General features: G+C 38.7%; 1 pseudogene; it reads left to right on the plus strand.

Annotated features, from left to right (window-relative positions):
* Window positions 1-208: 208 nt before the first annotated feature.
* On the plus strand, window positions 209-15,690 carry LOC119191865 (annotated as a pseudogene).
* The last annotated feature ends 351 nt before the right edge of the window (window positions 15,691-16,041 follow it).

Genomic DNA, 16,041 nt, shown 5'->3' on the forward strand with positions numbered 1-16,041 from the left:
CCATCACGCGCGACGCACGTCCTCGCGCTCCTAGCGTGTACTATTTTATCGAATCCCTAAACCTCGAAATAAATTATTTCAGATATATTATCACATTTTTAGAGTAGGTGAAAAAAGTGAGTATAATATAAAAAATGACATTAAAAATACATACGCTTCAAATTGAGAGCCTCCTTTTTAACATTCGGTTGAAATATGACATTCGCAGGTGCTACAAACAGGGCAAGAGATCAACGAGGTGGACAACTCCGGGTTCATGACGAGCGCGCCGACGGTGTTCGCCGGCAACCTCGGCACCTCCAAGTTCATGGTGCAGGTCACCACCGTCGCCATCCGGCTCATCAAGAGTAAATGATCGTTATCATTATTACCACTCACCACCGACATAGAGAATCGATTGAACGTTTCGCTATAGCTATACATACTGTATAATAAAGTGGGAAATCGATCGTGCGGCCTGTAGAAATGTATTGGCCGCATATTCGTCTTGTCTGTTTTACAGAGTGGTTATTTTTGTGAAACTATGTATTGCTTTTATAAGTCTGTGGTATTGATATTGTACCGTCAGTGTTTGTATACAATTTCAAAGGACAGACAGAAATGTAATAAATGCATCTGCAATTTATCAAAAAAAATTATACTCATGCGATAGATACGTCTCATGTCAAAAATATGTGTTTGTAGTGGAGGGATAGATGGTTGCCTTCCTCTTTGGAAGGGAAGATTTCCAGTCAGGCAATGTTGTTTGTGACCGGCCACGGCCCTTCCGCCGGTTCCGGGGGGTGTATATGTTGCGCGTCGCGCAAATTCTGCTATCGCAAGCCAGTATCGTCTATCGCCATTTAGTATGATTGCTGTGCGTTATCATGACAATTATGTTAAAACCACATCGATTTTCTCATACTTCCTTTGATGTTGACGAGATGGCGGTTTATATACAAATTGTATCATCACATGTTTTTAATACGAATTCGTTGGCTGACGAAAGGTATCGAATGCCGAATAATACTAAAATTATTGCAGGATTTCGCATTTATTAAACTTTTTGTGTAGAATGCATGAATGAATGATTGTATGGAAATTTACTTATAGCGAGATTAGCTAATAATAATCCAATTGTGGGTGTAATTTGCTTCCGCAGACGGCGTGCAAATCAATCCATCCAGTTGGAGTGGACGGCTCAGTACGCGTCCACGGCGGACCCCTACCTGTGCGTGGTGTCCACGTGCGGCCGCGTCCTCGTGCTGGCGCTCAGGGAGTTCAAATCCAAAGATGGACAGGTCACTTGTTATATTGTTATATTTACTCTTTGATACTGTACAAAACAGTATAGGATGTAGTTCAAATTTTTAAATGCTTTTATATATTATTTTACTGCTGGTAGGTCTCTCAAATGTGAGAATCCTCCTGGGTAGGTACCACCGTAATGTCTATTTCTGACGCCAAGCAATGTGTAGTCACTGTTGTGTTCCGGTTTGAAGAAAATTGTAGCCAGTGTAACTACTGGACATAATGAGACTTAACATCTCATGTCTCAGGATGGCGATCGCTGTGGAATACCAAACAATACTTTATAATTCAAGGTGTTGGTGTTTCTACTATTTATGGGCGGTCGTATCGCTTACCATCAGGCGAAAGACAAGCACGTTGCGTGATAAAGTAATAAAAAAAAAAATCCGCTTCCCTTAAAGGACTGTCCCTATTGCTCCTTTAAAGGGCTGCCCTGCCGCTCCAACTGCGCTAGCCACTGGGGCCTTATTCTCTATCTCGCACGTTATTATATCAATGCGTAACAAGCACGTAACACAACGCATCATGTTTAGGACTATAGAAATTTGACTTACAGAATACCATTCCACGCACATTTCTCGAAGATACATGACACGGCCGCGTTACGCGTTCACAATACCATACAGGGCCCTTATTCTGTATGATAGTGTAAGCGTAACGCGGCCGATGTGCGTGGAATGGTATCCTGTAATAAATTCTATAGTCAATGCTTTGTAATATTGTTACGTGCTTGTTATCACTTCGTGCGGGATAGAGAATAAGGCCCCAGAATATGGGCCTATCCTAACGTGTTGCAGGCGAGCGGGCGGCTGGCGCCCACGCGGCAGGCGATCCCGGCGCGATCGTCCGCGCCGCCGCGCCCTTCAGAGACCTGGGCGGGCTGCTCGCCAACCAGGACGGCGCTACGGTATCACTCTTATTTATAGTCATTCTTATACTGTACGACTCGCCCCGGCTTCGCACGGGTGCAATATTTCTCCACTATTTAATGGATGTTATTATACTTATAAACCTTCCTCTTGAATCACTCTATATATTAAAAACCGCATCAAAATCCGTTGCGTAGTTTTAAAGATTTAAGCATACAAAGGACAGAGAAAGAGACTTTGTTTTATACTATATAGTGATTTATTTATCGAAGTGGATTCAGTGCGCCTGATGTTAAATTAAATGAAGCCTAAATAAGCTAAAATTTGCAAATTACTTCTTCACGTTGACTTTAATCGAAATGAAATTTCGATTGAATAAGAATATTTTTTTATTTATTTAAAATAAAGTAAACCTTTGAAAATTTATTTTAAAGGAATAAAAATTGATTTTTGAAGGACATAAAAGTTTAAAGGCTATTTGAAAATTTTAATTTTTCAGCTACTTTTGCTGCAACAATGAAATAACCTTTAAATATTTTTAGGTGAAAGGAGAGTTCACGGGCAAAGTGAAAGGCAAGAACGTAAAGGCCGAAGGATTCAAACCGGGAGCGATCTACGAGCTGAACGATGAAGATGAACTGCTGTACGGAGGAGATCAGACACCCGCGTCTATGGCTAGCGTGAGTATAGTACAGGATGCTGTAAAAATAGGGATCAAACGTTCAGAGAATAGAGCATGTTCTTAAAAGTAGTGATCAAACGTTCAGTGAATACAGGATGTTCTTAAAAGTAGGGATCGAATGGTAAAGAATAAAGTTACATTAATTTGTCTGCTGTGTTTACTATGAAAGTGCCTCCATTACGAATCGGGCCTAATCACAGTGCTTACAAAATATAAACCCAATTAGATTCTACTTAAACCGACGCAAGGATTTATAGTTGAAAACATTAATTTAAAACGAAAATAACTTACACAATACACGCCTTTATGAGGGAAGACACCGGTGCACTCACTTTTCTCCACGTGTGTTCCGATCCCATGATGTGATAGTAGGCGAACCTATACATGAATTCAAATAATTATACCGTTCTATACAGATAATAAGAAATCGAAGCGTGATAGCCTACTTGGGTATGGAACGGACTGCTGTGAGAAATATCCGCGGGTTCGAATCCCAAGGACAGACACCTCTGACTTCTATAGGCAAGTTAATGCCCGTGCCCAGCGGTGGAACAGTATATAATACAGGGCTGATATATACAGATAATGTTGGCGGAACAATCTAAGAACCCCGGAGTGCCGCGGCGGATGTCGCGCTGGTGGAAGAAGTATCTCGCGGACGTGAAGCCTACCTACTGGCTGTTCTGCGTGAGGACCAACGGGAACCTGGAGATATACTCGTTGCCCGAGATGAGGCTCAGTTTCCTCGTGAGAGATGCTTGTGGGGGACACAGGGTGAGTATATTTAACCTAGGTTATGTTTAAGAGCCAGCGAACATTGCCTGGCGTTTACCCCTTCTTCTATCCTGAGAGGTTTGCTTATCCTTTCCCTACAGTCCACACTTCCCAAACAGTCGCTAAGCTGAGGGATTCTAGTATCCCATTAGCATGTTTTCCCCGGTGTTGACTAGCGGGGTCCGAAACACGAAGAAAACCTATGTTATATTCGTAGCTTTTCTTGACTTGACTTCGAGACCACCGTACGAAACCAGTTATTAGTGTAGAGGACTGTATATTTAAAGTAAATACAAAAGACAAAACTATAATAATGGTTACGTTCGGTGGTCTCGAAGTCAAGTCCAATATGGCACCCGTCCGTCCTTCCTGTCATCGGTGTTGCCAGCGCGGAAAGGCCATAAACACCCACGCGAGGCATAGACAATGGTAATATATGAGTTACTATGTTCAGTCATAAATTATGGTATATTGGATTTGATTGTGATTTTATATATTATAATAAAATAATAATAATAATAAATCCCCTATTATGACATTATTTGTATAACAGATTTTAGCCGACAGTCTTGAATCAGTACCAATACCAGCGAACCCCACGGAAGACGAGGACCTTAACGCTCCATCAAACAACGCTGACGTGAGAAGCTCAGGGAGTTGTGCGTGGTGGGATTGGGGCACAAGGGGTCCAGGGTGCTGATGATAATGCGCTGCGACGACCAAATCATGTTCTATCAGGTAAGGGATAAGGTTCATTATTCTTTGTGCAATGTACTTGAGGGAACGATTTTTGGTTGTGGTATTTCAGCCATAAAATAACAAATTTAATGGTAACGTCTTTAAATATACAGACTTATAAAAATCACAAAGCAATGCTTATTTAAAACATAAATTTATTCCATCAGCTGTAAGACAAAACCCGTCATTTTGCCTCTTAATAAGGTTTAAATTAGAAAACCGGTGATGTTTTTGACAGCTGTTTAAGCAATTCTTAACTACCTCTTAACGCTGAAACGAGTTTACAAGTAAGACTGATAATATATACATATATTTAAGAAGAAACTTATTTCTATAGATCATTTCATTCACTAAGACGCGCCCCACTTCTTACCTTAAACGTTTCCAGTGTAAATGCACACTATGGATAGAATTGGGAAAGTGTAATAATGCGCAAGTGACAGTAAAATTATAGGATTATCAAGCATAAGTAAGGTGTAATAACAATCAATATTAATTTTGATGTTTTAATTTTAATTACTGCTACAGCCTGTACTACCGCAATCTCTTAACAAGCGGCAGGACTACCATTCTCAAAATTTTAAAATGGAATACTCTGGCAACATTTTATTGTAATTTTTTGTCTCCAGGCCTACAAATATCCCCGCGGCAATCTCAAGATCCGTTTCTCCCGTCTGAACCTGCTGTTCCCGTTCGGGTACATCCCTAGCGTTGTGGACACTTCGGAAGACGGGCACGAAGTCGCAACGCTCAAGGAGAACGTGCGGCAGATTAGATATTTCAGTGAGTGATTTAATGTCTTACACCCTTATTCATAGACATTTTTTATCTACGGACAGAGTATTGCTGTGATAATTGGAATAGAATGCATACATCTTATCAAGGAAACATCGTGAAATCTAAATAACTTAGAAGTACTTGATAGGATTTTTGGGGTGTGTAAAGTCTACCAATCTGCACTAGGCCAGCGTGGTGGACTAAGGCCTAATCCCGCTCAGTAGTAGTAGTAGTAGTAGAGGAGGCCCGTGCCCAGCAGTGGGACAGGGCTGATATTATAATAACGTGTGTGGTGGTGCAGACAACGTGTGCGGCTGGTCGGGCGTGGCGCTGTGCGGCCGCTCGCCCGCGCTGCTGCTGCTGTCGGCGCGCGGCGAGGCGCGCCTGCACGCGCTGCACGACGCCGCCGCGCTGCACGCCTTCGCGCCCTTCAACAACGACAACTGCCCGCACGGACTGCTCTACTACAACTCTGGGTACCGCACGCGCACGCGCACGCACACACGCACGCACACGCACACGCACACGCACACGCACACGCACACGCACACGCACACGCACATACACAACAACATCAATCAAATCTACCTGCATTACAGACTATTTCAAAAGGCGCATGCACACACATTCATCGGCGGTGTTATTGTTATCATATGACCGATTTAAATAACTATTGCTATATTGCAATCAATAACAAAAATGGACCAAGTAACATGAAGTTTATTGAAATTACATATTGGTTATTTTATTAACCAAATGTAATGAAGATTGGTAATTGAAAATGAACTTTAGATATAGGCCACTAAGTTATCTTTTATTTTTCGCAGTCAGAGCTTCGTATCTGCACACTGCCAACGCACTTGTCGTACGACGCGTGGTGGCCCGTCCGCAAGGTGCCCATACGTATGACGCCGCACTTCGTCACATTCCACTTGGAGTCCAAGACGTACTGCCTCGTGGCTTCCGTACAGCAGCCTACGACATCGTACTATAAGTTCAATGGGGAGGATAAGGAGAAGTCGACTGAGAATAAAGGAGATAGGTGAGTGGTTTCAAAATTTCTATGTTTAACACTACTCGTTGAATATAAGGCAGCTAAATATAAAAGTCAATGTCGCAAATAAATGGCAAACAAGAGTGCATTCAGCGTTAACTGCTTTATACATTATCTGACAGATATCATTAACTTGGCACTGTGAACAAACCCTAAGACTTTTATAGTATAGTATTTATAATATTTCGTTCGTAAAAAATACTTGTTTTACACATTTAGTTTTTTAGTACCTACTAAGAATTAACATCCTTTGTAATTACTTATTCTTCATACCGTTATTTTGCAACATAACAACAACATTTGCTGTATATTGTTTATATTTCAATTAACGTCGAATTTGGAACTCTGACCGCTAGATAGAATGCTATAAGATTGAAATCCCAACTTTTGATCCAGGGATGACGTTAGGGAGGGAACAGGAATGTGTAAAATTACTAATTACATTTACTTTAACGGTGAAGGATGAAATTTACGCACGTGAAAATTTTCCACAAGAAGTTCCAAAGTATAAGAAGTCCAGGCTAGTGAGGACTAAGGTTTAAACCCTCTCAGTAGAGGCCCGTACCCAGCAGAAGACTGTATGTAATGCGGAGCTGGTATTTATACTATCATACGTAAGCATACTTAACCCAGGGGAGTGAAGCTGTCCTCTGCTTCCCTCCAGAGTCGGCCCATCGATGGCTCCTAAGTAAACTAATAAATCTGAAAAAAATTGCAACATTCACATTTTAGCGTATCGTTACCAAGATACTGTTTAGAACCAAACCCATTTAATTTAAAAGTAAATAACCGAAAAAACATTTCATTAACAATCATTTACTAACTTTTTTTAATGGGTTTTAGTAGTAAATAATACCTACATAACGAAACGGTAAAAAAGGGAGTATCGCTATTTTTTCATATAAGACAGTTTATTTAGGAGCCATCGCCATAAATATTACATAACTATTCTCTATTCCAGATTCCCATACCCGATGCAGGATCGTTTCTCGGTGATGCTGTTCTCTCCCGTCTCCTGGGAGATCATCCCGAACACCAAGATAGAGCTTGACGAATGGGAACACGTCACTTGCTTGAAAAACGTCTCGCTGTCGTATGAAGGAACCAGGTACAGTAAACGGCACAAGTGATGAGCACAGATGAAGTTTTAGTGGCGAGCTCGCCTATGGACAGAGGTCGTTCAAGTATTACCTTAACACTATAGTAGGGTGGGGTTTATGGTTTGTCTTTTTCGGAGATATGGGGATGGGGGGGGGGGGGGACAGAACAGTGATTACGTCAGCAATATTTGTTTATTTTTGATATTTAAAAGTTTTAACAGTTTTGTGTACATTATATTTACCTATGTTTACGTAAGCATTGGAGAGGGAGAAAAACTTACTTTTGCTCACAATGGGGACGGGGAGGGGGTTAAAAATTACTCAAATTCTGCTTACGTAATACTTGAACGGGTTCCAATTGGACGCAAGTGTATGGCACACGTAAGTCAATAGGCAACGATCATCGACTAAAGAATTAATCGCGCGATACATTGGCGCTTTATACATCAAACAGACCAATCACAAGTCTGTTCACGACTCGTGCCTCTATTTGTATTGATTTATTATGAAATACAGATGACTGTAGAATATATAAATAATTTAACCTGCATGTTTATATGAGTGTGATAATATGGATAAATAAAACAAATCATACTACCTAGTTACTTTATTAGTAAAAAGTTTTTTTAAAGAAGCTCCATAGTACTGACTGTCTCGGTGGCGTAGTTGTACTGCATGCGCGGTATGGCAGCGCTTTGAGGTCCTGATTTCGAATCCTGGGTCAGGCAAAGTGATATGTGGGTTTTTCTCCTCAGTATCAGCCCGGAGTCTGGAATTTGAGCCCGATATGGCGATAGGCTCGCTCCCTATCACATCATGGGACGGAACACACTTGGCGAAAAGTGGGTGCCCAGATTGCGCCTCTGCATACCCTTTTGAGCATAAATGCGTGGTGTGTGTGTGTTCATAGTACTTCAGTTTGAATATTTTCATTTCAGATCCGGGCTGAGAGGATACATCGCGATAGGAACAAACTACAACTACAGCGAAGATATCACGTCTAGAGGGAGGGTGAGTAGGTTGGAATGCATTTCGGGGCTCGGAGGTATGAATGATGTTGGAGTAGTGGCCACTTGCCCCTATTTGTGTTATACGTAGTCTGTTTGTCTACTTTGGCTATAAAAACATTCAGACGGACATTTGCTTTTTTTATAAGTAACTTATTTCATTTTTTACATTAATTTCGTACCACCCTATATATGTAACCTGTTACACATTGTAATTTTAGTTTCTTTTTCTTTTGTTAACTTTTTTTTTTGCATCTCCGTTTTTTATGACCTTATGTATGTAACCTGTCATATAATTGCAATAGAATTTTACAAGTATATTTTTCATAGTATCTATAGTGAACCATCTTTGTTGAATCACCCTATATACAATCTGTCACAAATACAAATCTGACCAGGCTAACTTGGCCATATTGTATAATGAGGAACTAATTTCTTATACAGCCTTTAAAACCAAAAAGGAAAAGTGGCAATTCCAAACCAGGCCCATTTCATGATCACGCTTTATATGTAACCAATTTTCTAGATAATAATATACGACATCATTGACGTGGTACCGGAACCTGGTCAGCCGCTAACCAAGAACCGTTTCAAAGAGATCTATGCGAAGGAACAGAAGGGTCCGGTGACGGCGCTCACGCAAGTGCTGGGGTACCTCATATCCGCCGTGGGACAAAAGGTAACCGGACTTTGTGAATCGTACGTGTACGCAATTATAGCTCTTATTACATGGAATTAAAAATATGACAGCTATTATTATTACACTGGTAATTGTCTTATCTTTGCTGTATCGAGCGTTTCAAACGTTCATAAATATGTACCGGATTACAGGTCAAGTCGACCTAGAGGTGGTAGTTTCCATCATTTCTGACTACTCTTACTATGCAACAATTCCCTATTCCAAAAGTAACCGATTTTGAGATATTGCACTTTAAAGTTTTTTTTTTAGAAAATCCAGTCTTTTTTTCTATTGGCCTAATTTTTTGTTAGTTTCTATCATGTTCTGTTAGGTGACTTAACTAATTCAGAAATAAATATCGTCCACTTCAGATATACATATGGCAACTCAAAGACAACGACCTAGTGGGCGTGGCGTTCATAGACACGCAGATCTACGTACACCGCATGCTGGCCATAAAGAACCTGATCTTAGTGGCGGACGTGTACAAGTCCATCTCTCTGCTGCGGTATCAGGCGAAACACAGGACTCTGTCTCTTGTCTCCAGGGATTTGAGGTTTGCGCAGGTACTGTGAGGGTTATGTGGTTACTAATGTTATAGAAGGAAAATGTTTATTATTTTACTAGCTTTTGCCCGTGGCTCCGCCCGCGTTATAAAGTTTTTCAGGCTAAAGATTTCCGTTATAAAAGTAGTAGTTTCCCGGGAGCCTATGTTCTTCCCAGGGTCTCAAACTGTCTCCATACCAAATTTCATCTTAATACGTTGGGTAGTTTTTGAGTTTAACACGTTTAGGCAGACGGATGCAGCGGGGGACTTTGTTTTTATAATATATTTTTTAGAACTTTTTTAAGAGGAACAATCCCGTCATACATTATTGTTGCATAACTTTAACCGTTTACGCAGCGCACGCAACGGACACTCTCAAAACTAATAAATTGTCCCCGTTTTTGCAACATGTTTCATTACTGCTCCGCTCCTATTGGGTATAGCGTGATGATATATAGCCTATAGTACTCCACGAACAAAAGGCTATCCAACGCAAAAATATTTTTTCTGTTGGGACCGGTAGTTCCTGAGTTTAGCCATTACTGCTCCGCTCCTATTGGGTATAGCGTGATGATATGTAGCCTATAGCACTCCACAAACAAAGGGCTATCCAACACAAAAATAATTTTTCATTTCGAACCGGTAGTTCCTGAGATAAGACAATACTGCTCCGCTCCTATTGGGTATAGCGTGATGATATATAGCCTATGGCACTCCACGAACAAAGGGCTATCCAACACAAAAATAATTTTTCAGTTCGAACCGGTAGTTCCTGAGATAAGACAATACTGCTCCGCTCCTATTGGGTATAGCGTGATGATATATAGCCTATAGCACTCCACGAACAAAGGGCTATCCAACGCAAAAAGAATTTTTCAGTTTGGACCGGTAGTTCCTGAGATTAGCGCGTTCAAACAAACAAACAAACAAACAAACTCTTCAGCTTTATATAATAGTATATAGATAGATAATGGCACAGCTAAGTGACTGGATTTTTTTTTTATTTTTTTTTTTTAGTTAGGTACAGGACCTGATGGTAAGCGGAGCGGGGTCTAGATACAATTGATTGTTTTTTTGATTTATCATTTTTTTGAGTAACTGGGTAATTTGTGAACGTTTTTTTTTAAAGATATTGTATTTTATATGTCAATGAGTAAGTATGTTGATGATATTTTTAAGTCCCCGAAACAATTCACCATTCCTATGGAATTTGTTAAGATCTTTTTAATAAGGGAAAAACTAATTAAAATTATATTTGAGGCCACATTTGTACTAATATTATATGTGACTTTTTAAAAAAAAAATAATGATATAATTATTAAACAGTCTATGTATGTTAATTTAGATTTAACCTGATCTCTGTTCAGATATATGAGATGGAGTTTATGGTGGACAACACGAGTTTAGGGTTCCTAGTCAGCGAGGCGGAGGGCAACTTCGCACTTTTCATGTACCAACCGCAAGCCAGAGAGAGCTATGGAGGTAAGATAGTAAAAAGTGGCTAAAAATATGCCTCTCAGGTATTTGATCTGTATATAGGGTGCATCAAAAATGAGGTATCAATTGGTAAATTAGATATGTGTGATTTTTACTGAATTAATTGATCTCAATAATTCCTAAAGTATATACTTTTTTTTATATATTATAGGAAGGGGGGGGGGGTGGAGCTTTAATTATATGTTATAAATGGATATTGATAAAAAAGAGTTAACAGATTATGGGATAAGAAGCAAAAAATGTGATATTACAATTTTTTTGGTTCCTAGATAAATATTTTTGAACCAGGATGACTGTACAGATTTCTATTTTAAAACAACCATACAAAAAATTGCGCCCTTACACCTCTCACGTCTATAACGCCGTCACAATGAAACCAACTGGCAATGCTCGCAGGCCAGCGTCTGATCCGCAAGAGCGACTTCCACCTGGGCCAGCAGGTGCACGCCATGTTCCGCATCAACGCGAGGCAGGTGCCCAACGCGAACCATCGGAAACACGTCACCATGTACAGTAAGTTTTTTTTTAATTATTTTTGTATGACGAGACGAGCTTGCCGTTCGCCTGATGGTAAGCGATACGACCGCCCATAAACAGGAAAAACACCAACACCTTGAATTACTAAGTATTGTTTGGTTTTCCACTGCGCTCGCCATCCTGAGACATGAGATGTTATATTGTGGCTAGTAGTTACACTGGCTTCAATGGCCTTCAAACAGTGATTACACACTGCTGCTTGGCAGCAGAAATAGACATTGCGATATTAACTATCCAGGCGGACTCGCACATATGAGAGACTTACAGCCATTATAGTTGAGTAAGTTGTTATGTAATGATTTCTTAAGGCTGCAAAGTAAAATTATAAAAGCAAAATGTTCTTATTAAAGGTAGCAAGATTTAGATTATGGTACGTAAAACTACTATTTTTGGTTATAAACAGTGCTATCACCTTGCTAGTACGCATTATTTGTATTTCCATCATGAAAAATCTGTTTCCCATTTCCGATACCCTTTTTTTTTTTAAGTTCCAGTTAAACCATTTTCGTTTGCAATAACAATTTTTTAGTTACAAAACTGAAAAATATATACAAAATTGCCAAAAATCTGTATATATTATTTCATATCTTCTATTATGTGTTAAAATAAATTCTGTATACTCTACACTATTGTACAAGACCCGCATAATAAAGACGATTATCTCCCAACAGCGACGCTAGATGGCGGTATAGGCTACGTGCTTCCCATTACTGAAAAGATGTACCGACGGCTGTTGATGTTGCAAAACGTTATGAACAACTATTGCTGTCACATCGCCGGACTCAACCCGAGGGCGTTTAGGTAATTTGGATTGAAATATGTATTTACATAAGTACAATAATTTATTGATGTAATTAGTAATCGATTTATGTCTTCTTGATATGTGTCTTGGGACTTTGCAATTAAAGTTCAAAATACTACATAAAGTTTATTTGCATTGAAATTAAATAAGTTACCAGCACGATGTATTATAATGAGTGGAATAGGTATATCAACTAAATACTTTACTTTATCTGTAATTGATGAACATTGCTTCTTATATGATGAACATTGCTTCTTATATGATGAACTTTGTTTCTTATATGATGAACTTTGTTTCTTATATGATGAATATTGCTTCTTATATGATAAACATTGTTTCCTATATGATGAATATTGAAACAAAAACAAACCCACCCAACCAGATGCGCAACTAGGGCATCCATCTTTCGCCAAACGTGTTCGCCATATTGTTTTTTATATGATTAATATATTGTTGTATGATGAAAACAAGTGTACAGCGTGGTGTTGCCCGCAAGGAATGTATTGTTATATTATGATGAACACAAGTATATAATAGAGTTGTGCGGCAGGACGTACAAGACTAGCCGGCGGGGCGTGTGCGGCGGCGCGGCTCGCGGCGTGCTGGACGGCGACCTGGTCGCGCTGTACGCCACCATGCCCAACTACGAGAAACTGGACGTGAGCACACCGCTTTACACTTCACTAGCTTATACTCGCAGCTTCGCCCGCGTGAAGGGATTTTTGAGATATTTATTTTATTTATTTACTCTTTATTGTACAAAACGGAAACAAAAACGTTACAAAGAAGAAAAGAGAATACTTGTATATTTACTTGTATAATTTTTAACTGTTTGTAAGATCGTTTAGGATCGGGTCAGGAATATTTTATAAAAAAAAATACTGCAATGGTCACGGAAAAGAACTTAGTAATGACTTTACTGAATTGAATTGTCGATTGAGAGTTACTTAATAAACGCCTACTAAAATGTAACAATAGATCGAAGGCAATGATTGCTATTACACTTCGTAAAGACAATTTCTATATTTATAAATTTTGTTTTAGACCTTAAAACTTAAAACTAAATAATAAAACAGAGATGCTGCAACAATACTTCACTAGTTTATGCTCGCAGCTTCGCCCGCGTGGAGATTTCGAGATTTAATTTATTTATTTATTTACTCTTTATTGTACAAAACGGAAAAAAAGCGATACAAAGAAGAAAAGAGAGACAAAAGGCACATGTGCAAATGTTGGTCTTATCGCTCTAGGCAATGTCTTCCAGACAACCATGGGATGCATATAAAAACGAGAAATGGAAAGAGATATAATTTTTTCCGACTTACTTGATATGTATCGTTATATTATAACTAAATTACACAAAATCATTATAAATTGTAGCCTATGTGTTATTATGATGTATAACCAATATTACTGTAAAGTTTCATCCAAGTCCGTTTTGTACTTTTTATGTGAAAGAGGAACAAACATACATACATCCTCACAAACTTTTGCATTTATAATATTAGTAGGATTAAGTTATGATTATTCAGTTGATTAAGCTTTGTAAATGAAAAGGGAGAAATGTGTACACCCCGAAAAATCAGTTATATCAATTATGGTTACATTTTTACCCCAAACGTAAAGCATCCTGATTCTAAGCAGTTTATGTTAGAAAAGCCCTTACATAATGTCCAAAATTCAAAATGATGACTACCATATACATATAGGTTATAATATAAAAAAAAAATATTTTAAAATAGATCTAGCTTGTATAATATTTTTTTCGGTTTCAGATTGCAAAAAAAATCGGCACAAGAGTCGAAGAGATCATGGCGGACCTGTGCGAGATAGACAGACTGACTGCTCATTTTTAATTTAGTTCCCCAAAGGCTGATACAGTAGTGTTAAATGGGGTGAATAGGTATAAATGGGTGGAAAAGATATTATTTAATTATTTATTTAATTAATTGCAGATATACTAAACAAGTAACATTATAAATTGGCAATAATTAAATGTTAAATGCGTGGAATAATCCTAATTAGTGGTCGAAATTGATAAAATTAACATGTGGCAGATGGTGAAATTTTCCCAAAGGTAACCCGACAGAATATATAAGGGGTTGTCCTTTAATCACGATGTTTTAGTGACGTTTTTTTTAACCTTTTTGAATATTCTTGAAATACAGGTATGATTATACCAATAATGATGAAATTTTCGAAAATTAAACATTGTTTTAGGTTGTCGCGATGCGCGGGGAAATTGTTGCTAGGCAACGGTGAGTCAAAGCGCACGCGCCGCTTTTTGGTTTAGAAATCGCGCGATCAACGAATAATAAATACACGTGATTTCTCATTACCCCCCCCCTGTGATATTTCGTGATTTTATTTCCGAACCCCTTCCCCCTCCTCCCTTTCGAGCCACATGTGATTTATGGACGACTCCTAAGCACTAATAATATGCATAATGCAGTCTGCAAATAGTTCAAATGATCATAAGATTTTACATTAATTACGAAAGAGAAGCCTAAGGGAATCAAGACACTTTGCCAGTTTAATACATCATTAAATTTTTCTGCTCTCCTCTGAATTTGAATCGTGCCAAATCCACACTCATTACACGTAATGTGCTTAAAAAGGAGTGCATATATTTTTCTTCATTTATTAATATAGACATAAGTTCCATCTCGTTTCACACCTTAACACTATTCACCTTATTTAACTTAATATATAGTAAGAGGACGGAAAAGTATTTTTTATGCAAAAAAATATCTTATTTTAATAACCTTAGGGCTGATTGTTCAGTCATCAGGTACAAGTAAACTATAATCCAATGGAATATAAAAGTATAATTTTATTCGTTTAGGTTTTTGCTGGTGGTAGAATATATTATATCCGCTCGGATTGCGACCACTGTACACAAGGTGTAAAACCCGCCATAGTGGCCCACGTGTGTCGCGTTCCGGGGTCAGTCTGTGTATATACAGTTCTAACAGGCCGGCATAACTGTGGCGACTGTCGAGGGGTAATCATCTCTCGTCAGTCGACATTCTTTTGGACCACACTCCACTTACCATCAGGCGCAGCGTCCCTGCCGCGCATGTTTTAAATAAGTTGTAATTTTTGTTTTGTTTTATTTTTTAATAACTTTTATCTGATGATTGAAAAGTCTTTGATGTTTTTATTTTAATGAAAGTTGTCAGCAACTAGTGATGACGTTCGGTTTGTATGTTAACAGTATTCATTTAATATGAACTCTAAGATTATTGCTATAAGGTTTATGATAAAAATTGCTTTGCCGTCCTGTCCTTTCACTGAAAATCAGGCTTTATTTTTATGTAAATAAATTTCGAATTTATTGGTTGTTTTATTTAACCCTAACGATAGAATTTCTCTGTATTTCCGGTCAAATATAATCCGGACATCTTCAAGTCATCAGTAAATACATATCTTCTAGGCAAGGGTGCTCCACTGTAGACCACATCATCACTTACCATCAGGCGAGATGGTTAAACGCAAGCCTATATGATCAAAAAAATCAAAGGTTTTTTTTATTTATTTCTTTGAATGACGAGACGAGCTTGCCGTTCGCCTGATGGTAAGCGATACGACTACACATAAACAGTAGAAACACCATCCAACACCTTGAATTACAAAGTATTTTTTGGTATTCCACTGTGCTCGCCATCCTGAGACGTGAGGTGTTAAG

Source organism: Manduca sexta, unplaced genomic scaffold (assembly GCF_014839805.1).
Source record: "Manduca sexta isolate Smith_Timp_Sample1 unplaced genomic scaffold, JHU_Msex_v1.0 HiC_scaffold_2022, whole genome shotgun sequence".
Classification (NCBI taxonomy): Eukaryota; Metazoa; Arthropoda; class Insecta; order Lepidoptera; family Sphingidae; genus Manduca; species Manduca sexta.